Source organism: Pyrgilauda ruficollis, unplaced genomic scaffold, assembly GCF_017590135.1.
Source record: "Pyrgilauda ruficollis isolate IOZ18807 unplaced genomic scaffold, ASM1759013v1 scaffold32, whole genome shotgun sequence".
Lineage (NCBI taxonomy): Eukaryota > Metazoa > Chordata > Aves > Passeriformes > Passeridae > Pyrgilauda > Pyrgilauda ruficollis.
The window spans coordinates 2,325,825-2,348,279 of NW_024524600.1; the positions used below are offsets into that span (position 1 = coordinate 2,325,825).

The following is a 22,455-nucleotide window of genomic DNA, read 5'->3' on the forward strand; positions in this document are numbered from 1 at the left end:
TTGAATTTTTTTTCTCTGCTAAAGGTTTTTTAAGTATCGTTTTCCTCTGCTAACTGCCTGTGCTACTGAGCCCTCCCTAGAAGAGGCCTTTTGTTCAGGCACTGCAATAAAAGGATAAACTGAAGGCTGGCTGTATTCCAACTCAGCACAGGTATATACACATAAAAATTGGGAGCATTACAGCTGCTAACAACTTGTCATTTTAATGCACTCAGCACAGGTATATACACAACTTAAAAATTGGGAGCATTACAGCTGCTAACAACTTGTCATTTTAATGAAGATGCAGCTCAAGTTGACCTTTTAAACTACAGAATCATTAAATGAGATTTTCACCCACTTTCAAAAACATTCCCAGCCTTAGCATGTTAACACTGGATCAAATAATCTTTTTGGCCTCTTCTGATTCTTAACTTGGATGTGTTGTGTCACAGAGATTTATTGCTGGTATTGATTAATTTACTATGGTGCTAATGGGACTAATTACTACCTGACTTACCTCTGTGCATGAAACAATAGGTATTTTTGTCTTTATCTAGACAAGCTCACGATTTTTAGCATCCTCGTTCATTTTGTTTCCCAATACACTGTTGTTTGTGCCCTAGCAGGTGACACGGACAGGATGGCAGGCTTGCTGCCTGCCGCTTCCCGGGATGTGCGTACCACAAGAGGGCACAAGACTTCCAGCTATCCCCGGCAGGGAACGGGACACAGGGACGCTGCGGGAACAGCTGCCTCTTCAGGTCTGCCCCAGCAGGAAGGAAATCACCGTGCATAAGGCTCACGAGTATAAAGAAAAACAAATTGCATGAACTACACTAGTGTAAAGCAAGTTAATGGTACTAGAGAACGCCGTCAATAGTTGTGTGGAAAAACAGGGTTTGGAGCTATGTTTTGGTCCAAGTAATTTTTTAAGTAAGCTGGCCAACAAGGGTTGGCAGAATCAATGACGATTTTACTATCTCTTCAAAATCCTCATTTCTCTAATTAACTGAGAGTCCCGTCTGAAGGACAAAGACAAAACCACTGATGCCCAGCTGAGTGACACCATGACTACGCAGCACTTTCAGAGGTCATTTGAGGCTCCTAGGACTGTTAGGGATGCTGGAAACAGAACTGCCTATATGGAAGGTCTGGCACTTTCAAACTGGCACTTTTTGCATTTGCTTCATCGCAATTTTATACAAATGCTTTTCCACATAAAATAAGGCAAGAAAAAAATTTCAGAGCTAGGATTAAATATACCTGACAGTTATTCGCTTTACAGCCTGTAAAAGTTCCTTTAAACTACACCCTCTTTGCAGACATTAGCATCTTTAACAGATTATTTATCTATAACTTCATAGATAATAAAGTGTCCCTATTAATCTGGTATCATAAATATACAGATACACATCATATATGTATATACTTTCTAATACTTGTAAGTTTTGCAATTTACTTTGCAAAAAATGTGTATTTATATACAATCATATTCCTCTTAAATAATTCTATTTTCTCTACATCACATATTTTGCAGCCATACCCTGCATTATTTCAACTTGCATCATACAACTCTTCCTAACAAGAAATCACAAACAGAACTTTTGTTGCTCTGGAAAATTTTAAGTACCATATAAATATCTTTCTTCAAAATTGTACTAAAATGTATCCCATGCTACAAAGACCTGTCAGCAGAACTTCAGCTGAGGAAAGTAAAGAGGGTTCAGAATTATAGAAGAACCAATACAAACTTCACCACCATATCATCACCCAAAACAGTGTAATACCCCCGAGAAACAATTCTCTCACCCAGATCTTAAACTACAGGTTCAGCACTCATGGCTCTGAAGAGAGGTTAGGTGGAACTCAACACCAAGCAAAGAACATTTTGCTGCAGCCTGCTCCATCCCCATTCACCTCTGCCCATGAAAACTCACAGAGTAATCTACAGCTAACTTTGTACGACACTTTCCATTATGAATCTGTTTTCTGCTGTGTATCATCTGTAAAATGTAAATAGTTTTGGATTCCATTTTATCTACTCAAGGTGCACTCAAGGTGACTCAGCCATAGGCATAATGTAAAATGTATGAACAGCACAAGCCTGGGCAAGAGAATCCTACAGGAACACTCACTCCACAAACCAGAGGTCCCGGTGAGCAAGGAGGGGTGACTCCCATCGGGTTATTACAGAAAAGGTTACTGCCACCTTTTTGGAAGTGGCTCAGTTATTCCAGCTGAGATCCATGGATAATCTCTGGGGGTCACTTCAGGTGCTGGACCCAGGGCAGATGGCTGTGGTGGGATTAGATTTAGGCAGCTCCTCACAACCTATCTTGCCTGACCACAAACTCTCCCAAGCCTGAGGCTCTGAACAGGCTTTATAAAGGACCTGTGTACCTCAGACTTCAGCATCAATGTGCTCAGTTGGTACATGGATAAATCTTCTACTGGTATGACCCAAGTCTGCCCCTACAGAAATGAGATTAAAACAGCTCAATGCTGCATTGTGCCTCATCCCTCCATCTGCCACTGAGTTCCTGTATCAAGCTTCCCATACTGCTTGTACAGCAACTCTGTGTATGATTCCTACATGAGGCAAATCATGCTAATTACATTTTCAGCTGATCATTAATTATATGGTCCTACACTTCTAACCACCCAACTTGAGGTGTGCAGGTCCGAGCTGCACTGAATATTCACAGCTGTAACTACCTATAACAGAAGCCTTGGTGTAAGTATATATGGTGAAGTAAAATCTCAGATTTCTTGAATTTGGTAAACTGGTATCAATCTCATTTCCGTTCTGTAAAATGTGATTTGCAGGGAAACAGTTGTAGGAGGATCCTCTGCCTGGACTCCTCTCTGAGAAGGAGTTTGGAAAGCAAAGGGGTCCCTTCTGCACCCCATGACTCAGAGGGAAGGCTTCTCTAACAAACTTTGTCTGAAGCTCCCATTCTGCCCATGGCAAATTCCCATTCTGCCCACAACAATAGAAAAATCTAAGACTCTGCAGTGACAGGATTTTTTTAAGTGATACAAAATATGTAATTTCCAAACAGGCCAACAGAAGTATTAACCTGCCTTTCTCAATGGGAACTGTTTTGAATTCCACAAGGTACTAACTGTCCCCTTGGGAGGACAGAATGGCCACACAGGGCTTAACTTGTGCCTCATTTGAGTGGTCAAGCAAGAGAATAACTACAGATGTATTGGATTTATTAGAAGACATGTAATTCAACCAAAAACCTGGTACCTGTATTAAAAGTCATAATAAATTATGACTGTGAGGAGTTGGAGATCTTCAGAAAACATTGTATTTCATGTATGTATTCTCTAAATCTTTTGAATTTTTACTGACTCAAAGGGAATTCAGTGTCTTGCCTTACTTTGACAGAAAGGGTTGTTAGGATGTGGTCACTTCCTACAGTGACCACATTTCATTCAACTCTTTATTAATATTAAATAGTAATAATAAATATTCCTCTTACTTCTGTGCTCAGTACAAGATTTGAATGCAGAGCAATAAATAATACATGGAACCACATACTGAATTACATGGATTAGCAGAAAAAATAGTTTTATAAAACCCCTTATTTAGATAGGCACATGTATCAATGGTACAGCATGAGAAACAGAACCTATGTTAGAAACATATATCCTGTGTCATGGAAAGCCTAATCAAAATTCATACAGACAAAAGAGTCAATTTTTTAATCCATTAACTCTGACATATCTGATTTTGCCATCTTATTTAAATGGCAATTTTTAAAATTTTTTAAATATCTGTACAATGCATTTGACAGTCAAAGATGCTTTCTAAGCTATGAAACAAAATTTGCTAGTTTGACCTGACTTAGATAGCCTAGTAATTTTACTTTCTGATCACTTCCATTACTGCTGATGCAAATAATCACAAGCATAGTTAGAAGAAATTATACTTGGAAATGCTGTGTTAAACAGCAAAATGGTATTTCAGGACTGAAAATTTTTCTGAAAATCCATTTCTCTGGCAGCTGTGACAGGGAACCACACTGACACCATCTGCATTAGCAATTTACATTCGTTGCAATGTGCTTCAACCCATACAAACCCTAGCAAATGCAAGGTCAGTGTGATACAACATGCCCTCCATACACCAAATTTTAAGTTTAGGTCTGATGCCAGAAGGCAGCAAATCAGAGTATCTGTGCTGATAATTCTGCTCCTATTTCAACCAAACTGAGGGACTAACAGACGTGACTAAACCTGGAGCAGCAGCAGAGTCAACACCATAAGCTCTCCCTGAAGAGGACAATGGAAATGGACAGAGACATCCATAGAGCAAAGTGTCTCATCTGAGAGATATTCCTGTCAAGGGTCTACCCAAATTCCTCACTTAGGCAAAGGGCCTACATGCCAAATACTCTCTCTTCCTTTAGCATATGAGGACTGGCTTCAACCAGCATGAAAATAACACTATAAAAACATTACACAAGTTACACTAGAAATAGTAAAGACGTGATCATATATGTGCTGATGAGCTGTATAAGCTTTTTCATTTTTTAACAACACAATACAAATGAAATTCCATGTGATAAAATGTCAGTCAGTAAGGTAGCATTAAGATCCAAAAATCCAGTTATTAACCTGCTGGACAAAATAAAACAAATAAGCAAGGCATCTTAAGTCGAAGCAGTAGAACACCAGGAGGCTCAGAGACAAATCTAGCTAACCAAAATCTCAGTATCGGAAAGATTTATGACACGAACTGTGAGATAAGCAGGACAGTCCTGGAAGCATCAAGTTTTGTAGGACTCTTGCATAGGAAAAGCCACATAAAAAGCTGGAAAGCAGCTCTGTAGCAATTCAGGACTTCTGCAGAGGTCCTTAGCTTTCACACAACTATGTTACAGCTGTAACACAGCTCTGCTCTCCCAAGTAGTCCAGGTTTCCTACTTGGATTTTTTTCTCCATGTTAGCTCCCCTACAGCCTTTCTAAAATAGAGAGAAACTGCTGATCCTGTACAATCAACATTGATTGAACAAGTTTTGAAGGCTAAAAGTAGGAATGCCTCCAGGCACTAGGATCAAAACCAGTCCCTTTTGCTTTAGAGGGTCTGCAAAGGAACAACATCTGGGAGCCTGAGCTATAAACCAGGTCGGGGGACTTGGGGCAGAGGAGGCACAGCTGAGTGGGACAGACTGGCTGGGGTGCCCAGAGGCTGAAAAAAACCAGCTGGTGACCAATTAAATCAGGAAGACATAAAAGGTGTTAGCCAGCATTACGCCATGTAGGTAGTCACACAAAGATGGTGATCAGACATGTACATGAAAAGGATTAAGAGGCTGAGTCAGGGCAGGGAAATTAATTTCCCTTAGCATATGAAGAAACTTCTGATTCCTTCTGTAGCCAAAGCAGCTGCAGAACATCCAGCTCCTTTTTGTATGCCCCATCACAGCAGGCACACACCTCCACTTACATTTCCCTTACAGGCACGTGTGTGCTTTTGCAAGCACACAGCATTTCTCAGTAACAGATGCCTTTTTTTACCATTTCAGCTACTCTAGAAAACGTGTGTACAATTTTTGTACGTCCATTTTCTGCTTTTGTATCCTAATTCTGTCCAGCACGTTTCTCCGAGCAGCGTGACGTGGGGCATTGTTAGTTTCTCATTCACGTTAGCATTTGGCTTCCTTTATTTCTGCAGGTTGCAGCCAGGAAACTGGAAAATGGGCCACAGGAAACCTGGCCTCCTACATCTGTCCCAGTTTGTAATAGCAGCTCTGGTTTTATTTTTCTAAGTGTCTCAGGTTCATTTTAACCCTTGAGATGACTGCTGTAATGCCATGTGCAAGAATGTGACTGTTTTGCCATTATTTTTTAACCACCATTTCTCAATAATAGAAATGGAGATTTTTTTACTTAACTAAATTAATTTTAAAGTCCATTAATACTTAGAAAATAAACAGTTACAAACTGATTTTTAAAAAAACTCTTGCTGGAAATTGGCCAAACAATTCCATATATAAATTCCATGCTATATAAGATGTCAAAGAGTATATGCGGACAAAAACACAGAACAAGTTAGTGTCTATATCCTAAACACAGTTCTAAAGTGAATGTCAATATGAAAAGTTTAAGAGCTTATAAATCCTCTAGGACAATTTTTCTGGTTTTCATTTTAGTTTCTATTAAAAAATTGTAGCACATGTGTTTTTTTGTCTAATTACAGAAGCAAGAGTGTCAGTAAACAAAAGGAACTTTCCTAAAATAATTTAAAAATTAGTCAGCCATAACATTTTTCACTGAAAATTCATCTGTATAACTATGACTATATCATGAGAGGTTAAAGACAATTGCCAAATCTGCCCAAATGTTTGCTCAGAACTATTTGAAAGAAAAAGCTGAGTCAGTCCTAACACTTTATTTCTCAACAGAGATGCTTCAAGGGTGATAAATAGGATGTGGTTGGTGAGGAGTTAGTGATTCTGCCAGAAAAGAGGAAAAACAAATATCAATTTGTTTACTCAGAAAGCTTTCATATATTCATTAAAGGAGATCTTACTGCTAATTTAATTTGGCTTGAAAAAATAAGCTCTGAACTAACTGTGTAAATATACCTGGTTTTATTTGATGCAGAACTTTCTCTATTAAAGGTAATAAATCAAACTAGATGTGCAATCCATACCCAGGACACTTTAGGGAACCGACTGTGTGTATGATACAGAATGCTGGTAATTTTTCCACATCCAGCAACCAGGACATTTCCTGTCAGAGCATCCTCCAAGTCCTTCCATTGTGTTGAAACTGCAAAAACTTTCTAAATCAGGACTTCCTCCTATTATATTTTAGAGGCGTCTTTCTGGGAAATACAGATTCAAGCAAAAAAAAAAAAAAAAAAAAGGAATTCCTGCAGCACCACCCAGTGGAAACATTAGAGAAAGCCACAGGGGTGCCCCAGCGCACAAGTTCCAATTTACTGCAAAACTACAGTAATATTGCCACACAAACACAGACTGGTTTAAGGATGTGCCAAAAAAACACAGAGATCTAATTTAAAAGATTATTTACAGTAAAAATTTACAAGGTCTCCTTCTCAAGCAAGAATACCCACTGTTATGGCCGAGCATGTTTAAAAAAAATAAACAGTCTCCTGTGGTTAAGAGCAACACAAAAGAGACAGCAGCAAATTCTCGCAAAATATTAAGGGATAACATCGAGTTCCACCACAGAGAAGAAAGCACTCACACATATGTCCAGTAATGCTTCAAGTAGGTATGTTTGGTAATACAGTGTTTGCAGTTTTTAATTTTTTTACCTAAGTCAAAGAAAAGCGGAGGCAGATGTCCAAAGGAAGAAAGTTCTGCAATCTCCAAACTAATAAAACAAAGGACTGGTTGCCTGCCAAGCAGAGGTGTGATGACACCGCCTCTACAACACGAGTGTTTTCACATTTTCTGTAAGGATGCAGTTCAAGAAAGAGTTTTAATCCCACTGGAGTAAAAGCCCTTAGCAGGAGGAAACATGGCTAGCTGCTTCCCTGTGAAGGCTTAAAAAATAACCTGCTCAATTATTTCTAAAGCTAGCCATAAACAAAACTACATAAATCTGTAATGGCTCCAACCCTTCACCTTGGGACAGACATAAAATGAGTGCAGACTCCTCACACTGCTTTCTGTCTGCTCATGTGGTGCACATCTGTGGCACGCTGGCAACATGCTACACTGCAATCTGAGGGACTCCTGCTTTCAAAACCAGTCCTATATGTTTATTTTTCCCATATGACTTCCTCTTATAGTTTTGTCAGCATCAGACACAGTAGGACACAGATCATGATTACCTGACTGTCCTATATAAAATTTCTGATGCTTCCAGAGCTGAAGAAGGCAGAGGTTCCAACCTCCAGGAACAGCAGCTATTCTGAAAGTTTACTTAATATATCAAGAGATGATTACTCCCAAATGTAAACGCTTTATCTGTATTTCCTTCTTTAAACGAAGTATTAAAATTTTCCATTTTGCAACAACAGACCTAATTCTTTGTAACTTATTCAGTGGCTCTAAAATGTTAAATTGTGTACTATTACTATCTGCTGTCTCAAATGCTGCTTTAATACATTTCATATTCAGATGTTTAAACTAATCTCCCCCTTGCCACTGATTTTTCCTAGACTAAAACTCAGATAAAAAAGCAGGTCTTTTTCACGCTGTGAGCAGAGAGGAAACTGGCCAAAAGGACAGGAAACAGTCCTTGGAGTTCTGTTAGGGAAAACCAAGGTGGCTGGCAATTTTCATGAAACCTGAAGCACAGCAAGATCATTGTAGCATAGACTGGCAGTCAGACTTGCCTTACCATGCAAACTGGATTTTCAGAATTTGCTGGATTAGCAAAATGAGCCATTGAACTATTAAATAACATTCAGGCTTACCTGCATATTGTCATCTTGCAAGGGGAGTCAGTTACAGCATTATACCAAAAATGGTGTAAAACAATTCAGCAGATAGTAACCTACAAATATGGAATCATTTTACTTGGACAGTTTCTTCCCAAAACATTAGCCCTATTGCAGTAGGTTTTGGAGCACAAGCCAGAGTGTAAGTTCCTTAGCCACAAAAAATGAGCAACGAGTCACAGCACTAGTCAAGGTCTATATTTTTATTATCTCATAGTAAAAACATAAATTAAGAACTATTCTTACACATAAAAATCTCAAAGATCTGCTATTCTTCTCAGTGCTAATGAAACTTCTGTGTGTTTATCATGCACTAAGCTAAACCAAAACCCAAGTAAAATATTTTAATCTTCTGACATTATTCACTTGCCTACTACACCAACAAGGCCCTGCACATCACACCTACATGTGTCACCTAACTTCATTCGTTAAACACTGGAATACCCCACAGAATGTATCGTAGAGTACCTGAGATCTCAGCCAGGAGAAGATCTGTTTGTCACTCCCCTGTATTGTGTCCTGTGTGCTTAAACTAATTTGCACATCTGCTGCAAACTATGAATGAGAGGGAAATGAGACACTATTTCAATGATTACAGCAAACTTTGCTGTATGCAGAGTGCTCAGATTGCACATGTTTAGAAGTGACATCAATGCACTAACTGGTTTGTCAATGTCTCTGCTGCTCAGAGTCACTGTTTCGACTTGTGTCCTATTGAATTCTGTATAAGATTACACATTTAAATAAAATGCAAAGACTCTATTCCCTCTTCTCAGCTTGGATGAGACTGCACAGTCAGCATTATTGTGCCCTGCTCCCAGGGAATCAAACTGCTCTGTTCTGTAAGGGTTTTTATCACTGAAGTGGCAGTACTGAAGGAGTCTGCAGTCATACTTTCTATGCCAGCCCCATTCCACACTCACAGTTTGCTAAACTGACCACACACGCCACTTACTCTGAGTCTGCTCTGAGTCACCAGACTTCACAGAGGTCTATATCCAGAATCTAAACCCACATTCCCATCTCAGCTATGTTAGTGTAGCATGAAAGAAATTCTCTGAAGGTAGTCAACTTTCTCCACATTTAACTAAATGAGCTGCAAAAGGAATTTGTTCTTATTTTCTAAATGCTTTTTAAAGATTGTTTCTTCACATGAATTACTGTTAATCGCTGGGAAGAGAGAATGGTGGTACTTCAGTCTACAATTTTTTTTGTTTGTGCTGTATTGTGACTTGATACAGCAAAGGCCATTCAACACTACCACAACATAAACATTTAAAAACAATAACACACATTAGCATCCTTCTCAAAAAGCCTAAACTGAAACACATATCTGATCAATTTTCATTAAAAAAACAACAACAAAAAAGAAGAAATATACAGAGACGTAGTAAAGAGGTGCTGTCACCACATTAGAGGCAAATGGATGCGGAATAGAAATCTGTTTTCCAGATGAACTATCAGTCGTGTTGCAAAATAAGGATGGGAAACTTACAGGAGGACATTTGATTAAAAACATTTAGATCCTTTAGATGAAGGATATAATCCAAGTCTACGCTTTTGTGTACAACTGCAAAGGCATGTTTTACACAAACATTTTTGCTCATTCACTAATGTTTTCAGAAAAAGACCCATCATGTAAAATAGTATTAATGGGACTTTGGACTTAATACTTAAGTTAGAGCCTAGAAATCTTTTACCAATTTTGCATGGTTGGCAATATTAATAAAAATTATGTATTATTCATTACATAATTTAATAACAATGACAAATAAAAGACAATGTGTGAGACATGAGTTTTCCCCTCATAGTACTTCAAATGATCTTCAAGTTAGGAGCCACTAACAAAGATAAGAAAATTGTATACTTTAAAGCTCAAAAAACTAAGACAGTATTGCTTGCACAAGAGCCAAAACACATTAATGTAGTAAACTGGTATCTGCAAAGATCATCCAAGTTACATTCTGAATCTTCAAATACTGGGTAGTAAATTGGAAAGCAGAGACACAGACGTGACTGAAATGACTCTCTGAAACAGGTCTGGGGTAGCCATGGAATGGGCAGTATCATTCACAGTACATCCTGACACTGCAAAATTCAGAGCTGTGGAAGATTAGGAGGACCCTTCACAGAGCAAGCAAGAGCCACTGCAGTGCCTTAGTGACATTTAACATGCAGCTAGGCTTAGTGCATTAACAGAAGTGCTGACACACTCAAAAGTAAATACATGCCTAAGTGCTTTAAAAAAATCAAAACAAAGTAAGTTTGTGGCTTCCTACAGAGACTCTTGTCCTGAAGATCCTGAGCTGTATCTAACTGCTCAGATGTGGACAGATCACATGCTATAGTCTTCAAAAACGTTTCTTTACACAGTTGATTGATGTTTATGTTGAAAGTCCATAGGTGCCATGTCAATAACTGCCACATACAGTTGAACAGTTCCCAACACTTGGCCCATGAATGTGGGGTCAGTGGCCCTTCCTCCTGCCAGTGAGGCAGAAGCACTGCAGCACCACCACTGTGTGCACAACCGCTCAGAAATAACCATGGATCCACAGATACAAGAAGGACAAACCCACTGCTGAAGACAATCACAGCAATGCTACCTGAGCAAGCAGCTGAAAATCAGACATGGTGGTGAGAACTCCATAAGAGTAAAAAAATCCCCTATGATTTTCAGCTGAGTTGTACCTGCCTAAGGCATGGCAAAATTAGCCGCCTACATTCTTAGCTGCCATATAACTTTAAAATGTTACTTAAATATTTATTTGTCTGGTATAATATGAGATACTACCCAGGAATTGCACCTATCAAGAAGATCAACAGCTCCAGGGTACATTTTGGTAGTGCAAAAAAACTACCACAGTATTAATAAAAAAATTAAAACGCAGAGCTGACTGTACAATTGTTAACTGGCATTGAATCAGCTGCCAAGTAGTGTTTTCGTTATATTTTTGTATCCATGCTTGTGGGCAGGTGTTTTCTTTAGTTCTTGCTTTTGGAAAAGCAGAACGTCTCCTTCAAAGAGCTTTTGAATTAAAATCCACTCTTAACAACAAACCCATAAGAACCTGAAATCTGATATAATTGCTGGCACATAAAATCACAATATGTTAAAGAAAGTTTTAAGGACAAGGATGAATTTCTTTTTCTGAAGTGCATAGCTGAGAGGCACTTCATGCTTCATCTGCTTTGTTTCCATCCACGTAGCCTTGTATTTTGGGTGCTGTGAGGTGGACTTCCTGTGCCTACACCTTGACATTCTCCTCAAAATCATGACTAAATCTTTAATCATTCATTATTCAACAAAATACTTCAACATGAGAACGGACACATTCGGTCTTTCAAGAGCTCTCAACAGCCTCCAGAATACTCATTGATTCATTTAACAAGCCACAGATGAAGTAAACATCTGTCTAATGATTCAAGATGATGAGATTCCCTATTGTGGGAAACACCGAGGAGAAAGCCACGGTGAATCAATCCAAGGATACACGGCACAACACGACTTCCGCAGGCCCGTCAGTGACAGCCTGTGGCATGAGCCATTGGGTGTGGTTACCAAGCACAGACAGCAGCTCAAAACCAACAGTGCTCTTTGAAACTGGCCCAGGATAACTGTCCTATAATCAGTGCCACGGCTCCAAAATGGATTCCAGCAGCAGCATCCAGGCATGCCATGCACTGGAGCCACCTCCACCAGAAGAAAGCCATGGACTGATAAATCACCTCACTGCACAAAGGAGTCCAGTCTGCCATATCTTTATGGGAAGTAGTAGCTAATTTATCAGTTCTTTATTATCTTAGATTATTTGGCATTATGGCAGAGAACCACTCAGAGAGATAATGGTAACTACATGAATTTACAAATTTTAAATGATGTCACCGACACACTAGTTAAAATCCTTTTTAATAAATACATGCATCACAAGTAACTATGTATTGGCGCTCCCGCCCTTATCCCACACTCCCTTATCTTTAGTTGCCGAATGTCTGTTTGGTACCTATTTCTTTTTTCTGAAGCAAAATGTTGTCATGTGATTGCATTCCCAAGGCTAAGGTTTGTATTTTCTGTACAGCTCATGGACCCCCATGTCTGTGTTGCACATAGCTACCTTCCTACATGCAAACATATGAGCCTCAGAGCAAGCAACAAGCTCTGTGCACCTTGGTGAACCTGAAAATTTACTTTCATTCTGTGCCAAGTCTTTCAGAACCAATTTTTGACCAATATTTGTGTTCACTCGACCAGTAATAGCTGCCCCTAAGAATAACTCTGTCATGAATACCTCCATCCCAAGAAGGGCACCACAAGAAGAAGGCAAAGTTTACATAATTGGATTTTATGCACAGCAAACGGGAAACACTTCAGTCTTTGGAATGATATACTTGATTTCTTCCCGTGGCTTAAGTTTAATGAAATAACATTAAGTAGCAGGAGCAAAGAACCACTGTGAATCAGTAAGCCCTGAAAACCAATAATGAATAAAACAAAATACACTTTTGTTTCTACATATGAAAGTGTCCATGTGTGTGGAGTTATAAACAGTTACAAGGAAGGCTGTAGCTGAGTTTCTCCCCTGAGTCTGAGTTGCTTATTTCAGCTGTTGCATCTAGGTGGAGTCGGTGATATCAGAAAGGATATAAGCCTGTGGGTTTTTTTCTTTTTAGGAACAACTCACAGAGTTGATTAGGAAAAATCAGGATGTAAGCAATGATTGTAATACTGAGCAGACAATATATACTCCTAATACATTTTTAGACCGGTGAAGAATAAAATTCTATGTACAATAAAAGCATCTTTACTACTTTTTTTATTATTTGAGTGGAAACTATAATGCATTACATAATATTTGGATTTCTTTTCTAGTCCAGACTTGTTGTGTTTTTAACACATCTATGGATAACTTCTCATTCAGCCTTTCAAATTCACAGAACACACAACACAAAGTACACTATTACTACATCTGTTTTCCTGAGGGCATCAAGATGTTTCACACTTATCTCGAACAAACACAACGTACAAAATTTATATATTGTGGATGAACTACATATATGTATGTGTATGTAAGTATGTATGAATGTGTGTGCTTCATCTACTCCGATTCAGTAGACAGGACACAAAATTCCAGGCATATTTAACACAATAAGTGAACAATTTATTGTCCATATTTCAGAGAGAGATAGTGAGAGCCAGGAAACACTCCTCAGTAAGTTTTGGTGCTGTACACCACACTAACTGCTCCATAACGTATTCAACAGGTTTTTGAATGCTATGTCCAGTATTGCACTTCTTTCTCTAAAACTGAGGATTTTACAAAAGAAATAGACCTCCAAAACTGAAAAATAATCCCTCGCTTCCTGATGGCTGCATTTGATTGAGACAGAGATTAGGCATTGTCTGGTTTGTACACTATTCTAAAAATTCTTCACTGCCCCGCTAGAAAATCAAGAGACATCTGTGTCTGGAGATTGTGTCACTAATCCACTAATAGAAGTCCTCTGTGAAGTGATGTTAATGAAGAACTTTTCTGTGCCACTTGGACATAGGAAGTGCAGGAAACACTGCAGATCCTCAGAGGTAAACACGTGATATACTGCAAGCACTGTTTTTCTGCATAATATTTGCAAATTAGTTTAATGCTATCACATGATAATTCAAGTAAGTAGCTAAGTGTTACTTCCTAATGCATACAATTTTATTCTCATTTATTGACAATTCCTTTAGCTAAAATCCACTTGCAAGCAAGAATCCATTTTCTTTGTTTGCTCCACCGCAAAAAGTTGTTGCTTCTAATTTAAAGATTGGTGGGGCATGGCAAAAATCTTTGTCATTCTGAACACAGACTTCTTTCATGACCATTACGAAAGCAAATCATCATAAAGTAATTACACAAACCACTAAATCAAAACTGGTATGTATAAAATCACTTGAAAACTACATACGTAAAGCACCACCACAGGAAGGCTATGTGGGTGAATATATTTTTCAAATATGGCCATCACCTCAGTATCTTGCCTCAAAATTTTTTAACTTTGCAATTACATGCAATTGTCAGACATGCATAGAACATGTTTGTCATATCAGAGACATCTTGCTACCCCATTTATATGCTTCACCCTATGGAAATATTTATGCATAAATTAATCTGAAATAATTGAAAAGTCTGTATGAGCAAAATACGAGACGAATCACGACTTTCGGCTTGAAATGAAATGCAGCGATTGACTTTTGGAGTCCTCATGACCTAAAAGATGCTACATTATATAAAATTGTCATAGCACTACACTCCTAAGTAAATAAAGATGTAACTTGTCTCCCTTTCAACTGCAACGTTAGAAAGGCTGACAGGGCTTCACAAAACCCTCCTGTGTTAGGGAACGGAAACTCCTAATGAGATTAGTTGGTGTGTGTGCAGACATTACTTAGCCATGACTAAATGGGCTCTCTTCCTGCAGCCAGTGGAAAATTCAGGGAACTTTTTCCCCCTGCAGCATCAGAGTCCCTCTAACCTTCAGCAAAGCCAGATCCAACAACAACTCTCCACTTTCTCTCCCTTTCTCCCTCTCTCTCTCTCTTTTTTTTTTTTTTTTTCCTTTCCCTTACAAACATTTTTTGTGTTTTTCTTTTTTTCATTTGGTGGTGGAAACTATCCACGTCGGCCAAGGGGGTCTGGGGGCAGGGGGTGGCTAAGAAAAGAGGGTGGGGGGAGGTCCGGGGAGAAGGCAGAAGACTACAAAGGAAACAGTAAAAAGGAGCAAATACATAAACCTGAGAGGAAAAAACCACAGAGTTTCTTTGTGAGCTGCAGTGACTCATTTTCAAGATGTTGTCTGCTGCCAGTTTCAAACCGGAAGCGCATGGCAATTAGTCTTGCTGTTTCCAGACAAGCCAGAAACTCTCCCGACACTTTTTTTTTTTTTCTTTTTTTAAAGCCCCTTCTGCAGTTTCTGCAGGAGCCTTCCCTTCCCTCCCCCCGCGCCCTCCACGGCCCCGCTCGGCCTCGCAGCGCCGCCGGGGACCCCGCGGCGCCCCCGCCGCCCTCACAGGCAGCGGGCGGCCCCCGCCGCCCCGAGCGCCGTACCCGGGATGCCGCTGGGAGGGGGCGGCCCCCCGGCACCGCCAGCCGGCACCGCCGGGGAGCAGGACGCGAAACGCCCCGGCACCGCCGAGGGGCTGCGGGCGGAGCGGGGTCCCGGGGTTCCCCTTGACCCCCGGCGCCTCCTTCCCGGCCCTGCCGCTCCTCACCCTCCGGCTCCTTCTCCCGCATCTGCCCCCCCCCCGCCACCGTCCGTCCCCTCACCTGCACCCGCAGTTCCCGGGAGGCGGCAGGGCCCCCGGGGAAACCCTCCACCGGGCCGGGGGGCCCCTGCGGCGGCGGGAGCCTCCTCGGGCATCCCGCCCCCCCGGCGGCCGCCCTCTGCCTCGTTACCGCCGCGCTGCCCGGGCCCGACCCCGGGGCAGGACCCCTGGGCTCCCCGGCCCCGTGCGGGGCTCCGAGCCCCCTCCCCGCGGTGCCCGGCACCTCACCTCCCTCCCGCGGGCTGTCCCCGCTGCCACCGCACCGGCGAGCGGAGCGCGGCCCCGCAGCAGCCGCCGGCCTCCCCTTCTCCTGCCCGCAGCCCCCCGAAACTTTGCGGGAGCCGGGGCGGGCGCAGCAGCACTTGTACCTACCCAGCGGCTGAGAGACTTTTCCGCTCTCTCCTGGTAGTCTAGAGGGAGCTGAGTAAAATTCCCTGATTCTCCATGCTGACAGTCTTCTGCAGGCTCTCTGTTGCTCTAGTAATGAGATCCTGATTTTGTTTTCCCTTTTTCCTTTTTTTTTTTCTTTTCCCCTCGGGCCGGTGTGTGTGTGTGTGTGTGTGTGTGAGCGCCTGCCCGTGAGAGGGAGCGAGCAGGAAGCCGGGGCAGTCAGACAGCGGCCCGGCTCACTTCCTCTCCCGCACTATTCCCCGGGCGGTTTGCAGTCTGTGTAAACAGCCTTTTCCTCCCCGCGCCCCTCGCTCTGGCCGCCGATGTGCAGCATGGCTGTAACACAAGACACACGCATAGTACAGCGGGCAGCGGTGACTCCGCCGGCTCGCAGGGAGCTCCGCGACTCCCCCGACCGCCACCCCTTCCTGTGCTACACCCCCAGGGAGGAGCTTCCCGCCGGCCGCCCCGGCTGCTCGGGCCAAAATGCACCCGCGTTTCCCCGGGGGACACCGGGGAGATGCTTATGAACCCCGTACGAGCGGTGCTTCGCCGTCCCGGAGGATGGTGACGGCTTTGGCCCTGGAGAGACGGCCGCCCTCGTCCCACCGTGCTGGGGCTGAGGTCACCGTGGAGGGGAGCGTTGGGCACCTCTGGTGGGGTCACTGCGGGCTGAGGGGCTGGTGGGATGCCGTAGCTCACTGGATGCTCGCTGGCCACCCTGCCAAGCTGAACCTCGAAGGGACGGCAAAGTACAGAAGCGGAGCAACACGGTACGACAACTTAAATCGAGGGAAATAACGTTAAAAATCAAGGAGCACTCAAATCATAACATCACGGAATAACGGGTTTGTTTGGTTTGGAAGGGACCTTTGATGGTCGTCCTGTCCAATTCCCTAGCAATGAGCATCATCAACTTGATCAGGTTGTTCAGAGCTACTGCTCCAACCTAACTTTGAATGTTTCCAGGAATGGAGCACCTCCACGTCTCTGAACAACCTGTGCCAGTGTCTTACCACTGGTATTGTAGAAAACATCTTCCTTATATCCAGTCTGAACCTATCCTCTTTTAGTTTAAAATTATTTCCCCTTTTCCTATTGCAAATCATCAAATACAAGCTGCATCTTGGAACTCCGCATCATATCTCAAGAGTCAGACCAGTGGTAGTTAGGTGACTGAGGTTTAGGTTTTGACCTTCAAGCTCAGATATAAACTGTTTGGTTTAATTTATTAAAAGGGACACATTTCCAGTATTAGGAGTTTATGTAAATTTTGTGTATTCTTGTGTCTCGTATATCAGCATTTCTAACTTTATTTGGAAATTTTCAGAGTGAGTGACATTATCTTCTGTCTGCTAGAACATCAGTGATGTTCAAGGCATAATACTTCAAAACCAAAACCGCTATTTCTTTTAATAGTAATGAGATTTATCATTCCAGCACTGTAACTGCTATTCAGACTGTTTTTGATGAGCACTGACATAGAAGCTGTGATTATTTTTTATCACTCTACTGGTTTGTTGCTTGCAATGTCATTGGGAACACAAGTATGTTTTGATGGAGTCAAAGAGATTGTCACAGTTGGCCACTAAGCAACAGTCAATAGCATCTGAACAGAGGTATAGGATCAAATTCAGTCTCTTGAGGAAGTCCATCAGGTTTCTTCCTTCTTCTCTTCTAACATGCCATAGAGAAGCAAGAATAACTTGGTACCAGCCCACCAAATAATGGAACTTTATTATTTTTCTTAAATCATTCCTTTCTAGAAGTAATTTTGAATTTCAGAATAGAGATATGAGGTCTGATAAATCATCATTTTGTGTTTTCTAAATAAAGAAGCATTAAGATCTTTAATTTCAGATAGTATATTTCCTAGATTAAGTGTACAGTGGATAAAGTCCTTGCTGTTAGCACTAGTTTAAATTATGAGGATTTTTAGGGAACTACAGCTGAAGACCCAGTTTTGCAAACAGGGCAGTCAGAGAAGTTTTTATGGTATCAAAATGAAGTGCTGGACTGACAGCTAGGAGTACCAGTATTCACCTTCTACATTTATCTTTTATTGTCTTTCTGACCAAGAGGGGAAGCAGATATACCACAGTTGCCTTGATCAGGTATTGGTGTGGAGATCTGAAAGAACAAACTCTCAAAAACAGTACAAGTCCTTTTCTTCTACAAATAACACTATGTCTCTAGAAACGTCTAAAACTTTTTTTTCCTCCAATTTCCTATGCTGTAACTGTTTACAGCACCATTTTTTTGTGGTTTTTTGCAACACAAATCTTTTTTTTTTTTTTTGTCTAATGAGGTAGAAACCTAAATAGGGCTGCCATGCTGGAGGTCAGATGACTACTGGATGAGGGCTCTTCATAATCACCCTACAAAAGCTGGAGTAAGAAGTGCGGAACTCATTTAACAGAATGAAGACACCAGGATGTGTTGGAAAAGAAGCAATTCAGAAAGCTCTGCAGGAAGTGGAAGAAAATGGGAGCTTTTGGCCAGGGCTACTGATCGTAGCACTATGGATGTCATAGGAAAAGTATTTTTGGAAGCTACATCTATGTCTTGATAAAAACACAGTGCTTTACAAATTATTGCTGAAACTCTCCTCTGCAATATCTGCCTGACTTGATTAATCTACACTTTGAGTTAACCTTAAGAATTATCTGATGCAAAAATACAAGATGATGAATGAGAAAAACAGTGTGTTTGTGTTGTGTAGGAGCTTTCTTCTGTTTTTCAAAAAACCTGTCAGTTGACATAGTTATTAAAATGCTGGTTATATTTTTAGCAGAGTCACTAGTCAGCTTCTGTGTCTCATTTCACATCCATTCATCAGCACATGATATCATTACAACTGTTAACTGTGAAGCCTTAGTTCTGTCCTCAAGCTATGAAGATCTGAGGGTTTAGCTTTGGAAATTGTTGTTCCTTGCTCAGATTTGGTCCAGACAGCAGCTGTTGTACTCATAAAGGACTAAGTTTAACTGAGACGGCTCCCCTTCGACCAGTAAGGCAGGTTACTGCTGCTGAGAGTCCTAATCTGATGGGTTCAGACAATCCTTGAACAAACATATGCACCCAGGATGTCTCTGTTTACCTAGAGACAGAGTGATTTGTAAAGGAGCCTGTATTTATAAACCACTCCTGCTGAAAAAATTGCCCCAAAGCATTCCTAAGAATAGTGACTATAATTCTGCCTCATTTTATTAGATTACATCAATTAAGAAACCAGGCTTTGTCTGTCTTTTCAGATTGTTTCTCCTGCATTTTTAAACTGCTCATAAATCTCATGTGCTGCTGTAATTAAACAATCTAAGAGAAGGAAACAAAAAAGTACAGGTAGATTTGCTGTCCTCTAGATCTCTGTTTAAAGCTCTTCAGGCTGAGACTCATAAATGGGTTGGTCTAGGTTTTAGTGTAATTTCAATCTGAGCCTTGAGTCCCTCCATAATTAAATTATTAAATTAAATTATATAATTGTAATGTCACTTTTTGGTATACTATTTCCCTTAAGTGTACGTAGATGCTTATAATCGCATGTAATTATCAAGAACAAAGTTGAAAGCAGTTGGAAATAATTGTTGTTTCATTTAATATTTTAAGTGCTAATATATTTAATGAATGCATACATTGTTTCATCTTCTCTAATAATTTTTTTATTTCTTTCTAGATTACAGGCTCTGCAGTGAAGAGGCAGATTTGTGTCTGCCTTTAGGACAATGAACACAATATTTCTGTGGGAGAAACACTCCTAACCATTCTCCTCTCCTATTTTCTAGCAATTCTACCTTGAATAACCACCTGACAGGTTACAGGAGAATGTCCAGGGAATTTTGGAAACTGGGTAAATGAAAACTAATTGCCTGAGCTAAAATGACAATCTAATTCATGTAAGATTCTTGGTTGCCATTCACAACATATTATTTAAATATCTTGCAAATGTTGCATCCATACTGATGAATGTGATGAAAGTTGCTCCAGGAGCTTTGGCTTTTCTCTTTCACACTCTCCTGTAGCTGAACCAGCACAAGTTTTAGAGCCAACAGCTTCATTATTGCAAAAAGCCCTGGGGGATCCACACTGCTCACAAAATGGTCAGGTCCTGAGTTTTATCTCATCTCACTGGCAACTTCCCTGGCAAGAAAAGTGCCGTGTGCAATGCCGTAGCTCCAGCATATAACACTGACTCTAAATCCATGGAAACTCAAGGGACCAGGTTGCACAGTGCTTCCCACAAGCATTTCTTCCCGGGCTTTTTGCTGGGCTATCCACAGTAAAATTGTGAACTTTAGAAGAGGGATGGCAGATGCCAATAGAACTGTGTTTGCTCTTGAGAAACTTCTTGTTCAAAGTTGGTTCAGATTAGTGGGAAAAAATTGCATGTTGCCATCAAAAGCTTCTAAACTTAATGTCACATTTTCTGAAACAAAGAAATTCTGCAAGTTTTAACCTAAAATATTTCCTGTCAGAGGCAGGAGAAGGGGAAAGTGCTTCTTCACACCATGAAACAAGTATACTGTACAGATGGTAGGACTTTGGCAGGGAAGCAGGAGCCTCTTCTGCCTTCCCAGGGACTTCTTTTTCCCTTAGGGAGCATGTTCTAGTCTCTCGTGACTGTCTGTGAATAAGATTTGTTGTTGAGTTGCAGTTAGAAATCTGCCTTCAGTCTTAAGAGAATGATGTTTTAGAGACCCCAAGGTTTTCCTCATCTCCCCTATCCAGCCCCGGAAGGCTGTGGTGCTTGATCAGGAAGGAGTGTTTGAGGGAAATGACTGCTTTTACACTCCTCTTCCTCTGGCACATTTTGCTTTCCTGAATGTTTTGCTTTCCCTGTGTGCTGTGGAAGACAGCACATGACCCAACATGTTTCAAGTAAAAGCATCATTGCGTGTACAATTTCATTAGGTTTGCCTTCTTAGTGAAAGGTTTATAAGGAATTACATCTTGTGTGCAGTATAATTGCCGATGATGGTTTTTTTGTCGTTTAAGGAATGTGGTGTCACTCTGTATTGAAGGAGCCTAGAGCATCTAATGAGCAACCCATGAAAACAGCGAAAGAGGATTCCATGAATCTCTGACTAACCATGAAGTCTAATCTAACTGCAAAGATTAACTATTTCAGGTTTCTCTCAAATGTTCCAATCTGTTCTACAGCAATTCCTTTTCCAAGCTAATTAATTAAAGGTCTGAGCTGGAACTATAGCTGGATTTTATTGGTCTCTTCCCCCTGCCATTTCCCATCTGTCTATTTTATCCTAACCTAATCTCTAAATATAAGTGATCCAAGGTAATTGTACTGACAAATATCACCATAGCATCTGAACATAATTAAACTGCTTTTACTGTTCTCAAATGCCTTTGGTCAAGTGGAGCACGACTCACTGCCACTTCTGCTTAGCCCACACTAATTCTAAAATTTTTAAATGGTGAATGAAATCAAACATATTTTACCTTCAACATGTGACCTTAGTTTTTATGTTTCCCAGTATGACACACATTTTGGGACACAGGCCTACTTAAAAATTTTCAGATAGGTGAAAATGACAATATTTTTTCTCTTCTAATTACTGTGTATTTTATTATAATGTTCCAATTAATGTATTTATTTTATTTTATAGTTACAAAGTTAATTATGCATGTTCTTGGTGATGTGCATTTTTTAATAAAATAACTGATGTTTTCTTAAAGCCCTTCCTGTTCTCATACTCTATAGCCATAATTATAAACCTCATATAAAAGACACTTTGGAAAAGCAAAGTCTTCAAAATGTTCAGTTTTTAGAAGTCAAAACTAACCCTTTAGCCAGTCATTGGTGCAGACCATAAAGTACACAGATTATCTGTTTCTTATGGGAAATGACGGCTATTAGCATAATTGTAGCTCCATTCTGCTTGCTAGAAAATCCTTTTTTCTAAGTCATGTTACACAAAAAAGTATTTCAAAATTAATGTGTCTTAGTACCTTTACTTTGCATGTTCATGTGCACTCCTTTTTCTTGAATGGTAATGGAGAAAGATTTTGGAAAATAATTCAAGGCATGTAATTTAGGACCCTGGTATGAATGATCCAGAGGAGCCTACTTCTCCCTGCTGACCATGCAGGAATCCTGGGAAGCTTCTCTAGATAACTCAGCCACCCTAACTGTGTGCTTAGGGTTAGAAGACATAGGTATGTCTTTGTTTCATATTCTGCCTTCTGTACAGCTAAAATGTGGAATCACTTTTCAGCTGCTAATGAGGAGATTTTATTTCCTATACATTTTAACTACAAGTACGAAAGGTTTTCAGTGTAGACAAACTCACACCTAAGTAATTTTAAAGTGACAGCATTTTGATCCCTCTA

The 22,455-nt window shown here is 40.7% G+C and overlaps 1 protein-coding gene across 1 annotated transcript in view; it reads right to left on the reverse strand.

Annotated features, from left to right (window-relative positions):
• ELK3 (ETS transcription factor ELK3) overlaps window positions 1-16,507 on the reverse strand; it is a 37,092-nt gene extending 20,585 nt beyond the window's left edge. The window contains exon 1 of the mRNA XM_041474330.1: window positions 16,093-16,507. The gene's annotated coding sequence lies outside the window, so the exon portion shown is untranslated. The remainder of the gene's footprint in view (window positions 1-16,092) is intronic.
• Window positions 16,508-22,455: the final 5,948 nt, after the last annotated feature.